The sequence below is a fragment of the Mustela erminea genome, chromosome 5, assembly GCF_009829155.1.
Source record: "Mustela erminea isolate mMusErm1 chromosome 5, mMusErm1.Pri, whole genome shotgun sequence".
NCBI lineage: Eukaryota > Metazoa > Chordata > Mammalia > Carnivora > Mustelidae > Mustela > Mustela erminea.
The window spans coordinates 145,526,183-145,532,718 of NC_045618.1; positions in this window are offsets into that span (position 1 = coordinate 145,526,183).

Sequence of the window (6,536 nt, forward strand, 5' to 3'; positions counted from 1 at the left end):
CTTTTATCGTCAGAGTTTGAGGACGTCGACATTACGAAGCCTCCTCTCTCTTCACCGTGGGGCTACCCTCCTGCTTTAAGGAGCGCGATGGACGCACCTGACCCGGCGCCGCCAGCAAGTCAGATCACTGGGAAAGGAGCCGCAGAGCGGGTAGTGGCGTTCCCGGGGGGCAGTGGGGCAGAAAATCGTGCCCTGCGTGCGGCCTGTTCTGGATCATTCCCTGCTTCTGTACCACTTTGCTTTTGTGTTGGAACAATTACTTGAGAACATCAGCTTGAAAAGATTTTTTTTTAAAGATTTATTTGACAGAGATCACAAGGGGAGAGGCAGTCAGAGAGAGAGGGAAGCAGGCTCCCCGCTGAGCAGAGAGCCCGATGCGGGGCTCGATCCCAGGACCCCGGGATCTGAGCCGAAGGCAGAGGCTTAACCCTCTGCGCCCCCCAGGCGCCCCTGAAAAGATTGTTTCAAGTGAAAGAGAGGAATGCTCTACCCTCCGAGAAGTGGCACTGCGACGACGGACGGTGGGCCCGGACAAGTGGGGAGTCACATCCGGCTGTGCCTCGAAGACCCGTAAGCGGAAAGTGGCATATCCCCTCACGTAAAATGTCCTTGCTTCGGTTGCAGGTCGTGCTGTGCGGCGGGGGTCACCGCCCGGCAGGCGGCAGGCGGCAGGCGGGGCGGCTGGTTTCCCTCCTGGCTTGGGACCGGTCTGCGGGAAGCACCGCCGCCTGGCGGTCCCGCTCAGAACTGCAGGCGACCCTGGCGGCTGGTGCACGCCCGCTTGGAAGCTAGTCCTCGTGTGTATGCCTCCTTGTGTGTATGCACCGGTTCAGGTTGGCCCTGAGTGACCTGAGGTGGGACCAGGCGAGACCCGGGCGCCGCCCGCTGTCCTGCATCCCTCCTCAGCTCCCGCAGAGCTCTCCGTGCGAGGCCCCTTTCTCCCTGGGAGGCGTGTCCCAGGTCCAGTCACCTGCAGGGAAGGGCCGGATGCGCCCGCGGCGCGGCGAGCAGCCCATCTCCCTGGGGACAGGCGGTGACTGCCGGGCAGGTCGCTAGAGACAGGAGCCTGCGGCGGGCACGCTGTGTAACCCCTCAGAGGGGCGTTCGTGGGTCGTGTCGGTCCGCGATTTGTCCTCTCATTTCCCGTTGCATAAACACGCCGAATTCTTCCTCCTCGGGCTGGTGGGCGGGTGCACGGTGTTGAGGTGGGGCCCGCCGGGGACAAAGCTGCTGAGAGCACCTCTGCAGAGAAACAGGTTTCCGTTCTCTTGGATTGCTCCGGGACTGGTGGCGTTACCGGGTGGTGGAGGCGCTGCTGGTCTGACTTGCTGAGAAACTCGCGCCCGATCCGCAGAGACTGACGCGCTCCCGGACCTGGGGACCTTTTCCTCTCACTGCGGACTCCCTTCCCTGCTGTCCTCCATGCGTCCAGCCAGGCCCCCAGCCCCATGTCCCCCAGCCGGTGCGGTGCTAGGCCCTGCCAGCAGAGGGCTGGGGGCCTCCGCGGGGGGGGGGGGGGGGGGCGTGTCCTGCGCGGCTGTCTGTGTCCCTGCCCGTCCTGCCTTCACTACAGTTGTCTGCACCTTCCGCCGCCGCACACCCCCGCAGCTCCCATTTCACCCGCCTCTGCCCTCGTGGGGGCCGGGTGGGGCTTGTGCATGTGGGGGTGTCGCGTTTCGGTTCCCGAGCTGTGGGACTGCATAGTTTCCCCACGTCTTGTTCCGTGACGTCCTTTGTCAGACGTGAGTTAGGATCGCTTTCTCCTCCTCTGCCACTGCCTGTTCATTGTATTGTGCTAAGAAGACAACTCATAAAGTTGGCCATTTTAACCGGTTTTCAGTGTTAAGTACATCCACGTTGTTGTGAACAGATCTGGAGAACTCTGTGGTCTTGCAGACCCGGAACTCTGCCCCTCCCCCTGCCTGCCACTGTGCGCTGTGTCTCTGGGATGCTGGGTCCCTCCGACCAGACAGGCGCGGTTTGCCTCTTTTCGGTGACTCGTTCATTTCACTCCGCCCCGTGTCCTCCAGGTTCATCGGTGCCTCGCCCGCGGCCGCACCAGTTCCTCTGCGGGGCCGGGAGCCGACCATTGTGCGCACTGAGTGTGCCTGGCGTGCCCCGCATCTCTGGGGAACGCCGGTCCCTCCGGCTCGGGGCCGCGTGGACAGCGCTGCTCTGGGCGTGCTCGGGAGCACGAGATCCGGGCAAACAGCTCTGCGAGACGCTGCCATTAATTCTTCCGGGTAAGAGCCGAGAAGCGGGGCCAAGGTTGTGTGGCAGTTCTGTTGTTAATTATGTGAGGAACCGGCCTACTTTTTTCCGCAGCAACTGTTCCCTTTTCCGGTCCCACCGCAGCATGTAAGGGTTCCACTTTCGTCACGTCCTCGCCAGCATTTGTGGTTTTCTGGCTGGCTTTTTTTTTTTTTTTTTTTTTTTTTTAACAGTGGACATCTTACTGGATGGGGGTCGCAGCTCACGCTGGCTGTGATCGGTGTTTCCCTGGTGATGGGGGAGCTGGACCGTCTTCTCTGCATTCACTGGCCGCTGGCACGTGGCTTTCGGAGAAGTGTCTGTTCAAGTTTTTTGCCAGTATTCGGAGTTGTTTGGTTCTGTGTTGTTGGCTCGTAGGAACCCTTTATATGTTGTGGGTATTTAACCCCATGTCAGGTACGCGATTTGTGAGTGTTTCTCTGACTCCGTAAGGTGCTTTCCCCTCTGCGGATCGTGCCCTTTGCCCTCTGAGGCACAAGTTTGTGAACTTGACGTCGTCCTGCTTGCCTTGTCCTTTGTCGCCCCTGCTTGGGTGTTGTCCCCGGGAAAGCACAGCCGTCTCCCGCGCATGAAGCTTCTCTCCTGTGTTTGCCTCTAGGGGTTTGGTGGTTTCGGGCCTTACGTGGAGGTCTCTGACCCACGCTTCTGTGTGTGGTGTCTTCACTTCTTAACAGTGTCTTTAGACCTGCAGCAGTTTGGGATTCTGACGAAGTTTATTTTATCATTTCAAAAGTTTTATGGTTCGTGCCTTGTTCCCTTAATTAAGAAACGTTGCCTAACCCCGGGTCACAAAGAAACCCTTCAGTGTTCTCTCCTATAAATTTTGTAGTTCCAGCATTTAAGTTTGAGCTTAGGACCCATGTCAAGTCCACTTCTCTGTCTGGGGAGAGAGGAGTGAGCTGCTTTTCCCCACGTCAGCTTCTGCCCCCAGAGCTGAGGACTCCCCGTCCTGCCACATGGAGGGGGTGCGGGGCCACACACCCATCAGACCCCTGGGGAATGACAGGTGTCCCTCTCTGGCTGTCGGGGGCTGCTGGAAGACGGCCCTCGGTGGGCAGTCATCTCTGCGGGTGTTCGCCACCCCGGCCGCGATCGCGCCGTGCTCCAGGGAGGGTGCGTCCAGTGACTGGACCACACGGGGCTCGAAGGCTCCTTCGCTCTGACTGGATGGCTCCGAAGGTCGTCCCCAAGGCTCCAGGGCTGGATGAGGTCTTCTGGGGGGAGACTGCAAGCAACCCCCCTCCGCCCCTGCAGGCCTCCCCCAAAGGCACTTCTTATGGACAGGCCACCCACTGCCCACTCACAGGCCGCCGTAGGGGGGACCTGGCCCCCGACAGGTGTCACGTGTCAACTGGCCAGTGCCTGAGGCTTTGCCTCTGGGTCCTGTCCTGTCGCAGCGATCTGCGGGCCACTGGTCACGCTCCTCTTCTAGGGCGTGGTTCTCAGAACGCAGCACCATGCAGCAGCCGCACCTGGAGCCTGTGGGACCTGCCTGGCGGCGCCCAGGGTGCTGTGGCAAGTGTGCCTGCTGGGCCTCTGGACCTCGCTTGTCTGGAGCTGCTGGCGCTCCCGCTGCTGCTCAGACCGCCCAGGCCTCCAAGCTCAAGGGGGAGGTGGCACCCAGGGAGCCAAAGCCTGGCCCCACGAGGGGCTTGAGGCGCGGACCGGGTAGGAGGGTTCCCTTGGATGCGCAGTTGGCCCGTCGCCCGCAGCACGACCACCAGGGCGAGTGAGCAGCACCGCCATTCCTGTAAAACTGTATTTACAGCCCGGGGCCGCATTCGGCCCTGAGTCCAGGCTGCCGGCCCCTGCTCTAGCCCAGGCTTCTCCAGCTCATGTGTGCATTGGAACCTCTGGAGGGCGTACGTGCGGCGTGGACCCCTCAGGTCCCCCGACTTTCTGGGTCAGGAGGCTGGGGAGGGGGCCCAGGGGAGGCGTCTCTCCCACAGGCTCCAGGTGCGGCTGCTGCATGGTGCTGCGTTTTGAGAACCACGACCTAGAAAGGAGCGTGACCAGTGCGCGCACAGTGCAGGGCTGACAGGGCTGCCTGGCCCGGCATGCCTCCACCACGGGGCAGCTTCAGGTCCTGCTCTGGGAGGACTCTGACTGGATGGAGCACCCCCGCTCTGTGTGGAGGGAGTGGTGCCCGCAAGGGTGTGCATGGGATGTGAGGAAAAGCGTGTGACCGGGCACCCCGGGGCAGAAGCATTGGCGCTCCTCTGAGCAGCCTGAGAGATAAGAGACAAGTGGCAGCGACCCTGGGGAGGACCGATGGGCGTCCGGGTCCTGCAGACTCAGCTCCCAGTCTCGACACCACGGTGAGGCTGTCCCCGTGGAGGAGACTTGGGGGGATCCTGGAACAGCCCCCCCCACCCAGGAGGGGGCCACAGACATCACCCCAAGCCAGAGTCAGGGAGGCAGTTCCTGCGGGAGACGTGGGGCCTCCAGCAGTGGGGAGCTCAGCGGCCCATCGACGCAGCCCTCCGGTGGGGGGTCTGTCCCCTCTGCTCCATGCTGGGGGTCCGGCGACCCAGAGCCCCCACTGCGCGGCCGCCACTCCTGCCCTGGGCCTCGGTGTACCTCGCCCCCGCTTTCACCCCCGGCTCTCCCGGCTTCTCCCCTTCTCCTGGCCTCGAGCTGGAAAGCTGGCACGCGCTGGGCCTGCAAGTCCGTCTTCTGCTCCTTGGCAACCTCGTCAGGCTCCCCGCGCCGTCCCTGGGTTGGTGACTCCAGAAGGTACAGCTTTTGTTTCCTCCGGGCCACCCGGGCGCCGGGTCAAACACAAGGCGCCCGGCATAGCTCGCCGCCTCCTGGCCCCACCACGTTCCTCCTGCCCCAGGTTTGCTTGACCGGCTCAAGAACTCGGTCCCCATTTAGTGCGAAGATCTGGCCAAAACCTGAGCTGTGCCCTCCGGTCTCTCTGTCACGGCCAAGCGTCCCAGTATGACTCCAGTCCTCCCCAGCCACTGGCCCCGGCCGCTTGGCCTCCTGGTGGCCCTTATGGGCCCTCGCCTGCCTCTCTCCGCGCAGCAGAGTTGAAGACAAACCTGCGCAGGCCCGGACTGGGTTCAAATCCCAAATCCTTCCCTGGGCCTGACCCCCTTGGCGAGTGCTCCCTTCCTCAGACGGCCCTCCCTGGCCCTCCCTGGCCCTCCTGGGCAGCGTGCAGACTCCCCGGGCTCCTTGCTGCCTGGGACCCGGCCCCGTGTCAGCTCATCAGAGAGATGGTCCCTTGCCACCCTGCCCGGAACAGTACCTTCGTCACTCAGTTTCCTTATTTCTCCTCACAGCACTGGTCACCAGGAGATGCTGGGGGGGCGGGGGGTGTCTCCTGCTGCCCCTGCTCTGGGAAGGGAGCTCCAGGAGGACCAGGTCCCCAGTGCCTGTAGAGACCCACAGTGGACCCTGGATATACACAAAAATGGTTCACGGGGCACCTTGCTGGCTCAGTCGGTTAAGTGGCTCTTGCTTTCGGCTCAGGTAGTGATCCCGGAGGAGGCCTGCCCAGCCCCAAACTCCCGTTTCCCAGGACGTCTTAGGGTGCTGGTGGGTGGGGTAAGGGGTGGCTTCCTGAAAGGGTGACCGGGGAGCTCCCTCCCCCAATGGCAAAGGGCCCCGGCAGGTGTCAGGACCACTCAGAGCCGCCCAAGGACAAGCACCTTTACAGACCCGAACAGTGATGCCGACCAGCAACGGAGGGAACCGAGTTTTGCCGGTGGGGGCTGAACGGTGTCCCTCCCACATTCACAGGGTGAGCCCTGACCCCGAGCCGCTCTGAAGGGGACTGTATTCAGAGACAGGCCTTTAAGGAGGGGCTGAGGGTAAAAGGAGGACCTTCGGTCGGAGCCCAGGGTGGCTGGTGTCCGTGGAACAAGAGGTCTGGACCCTGGAATCCGGCAGACAGACGGGCACAGAGGAGGGGCGGACACCTTGGTCTCGGACTCTGGCTTCGAGGACGGCGGGACCCTTTCTGCCCTTGGCACTGCCAGCCAGAGCAGAGGCACAGGTCCCTGGCCGGTGTCAGCGCAGGAGTCACTTCTGCATCGTGGGCAGTTATCAAAGTAGCTTCCCTGGAATGCACATGGGTAGGCGGAGTGCAGCGCGGAGACAGTGCTGTCCACTCCCCCAGGCCGGCGGCGGAGGTCCGGATGCGGGCCTCGGGGAATCCAGCCTCGGGGATGAACCTGCTCCGGAACCGAACCCGAACCCTGACCCGAGGCTCGGGTGCCCTGCAGGGCTGCGTGCGGGGGCGGCGGGGCGGGCCT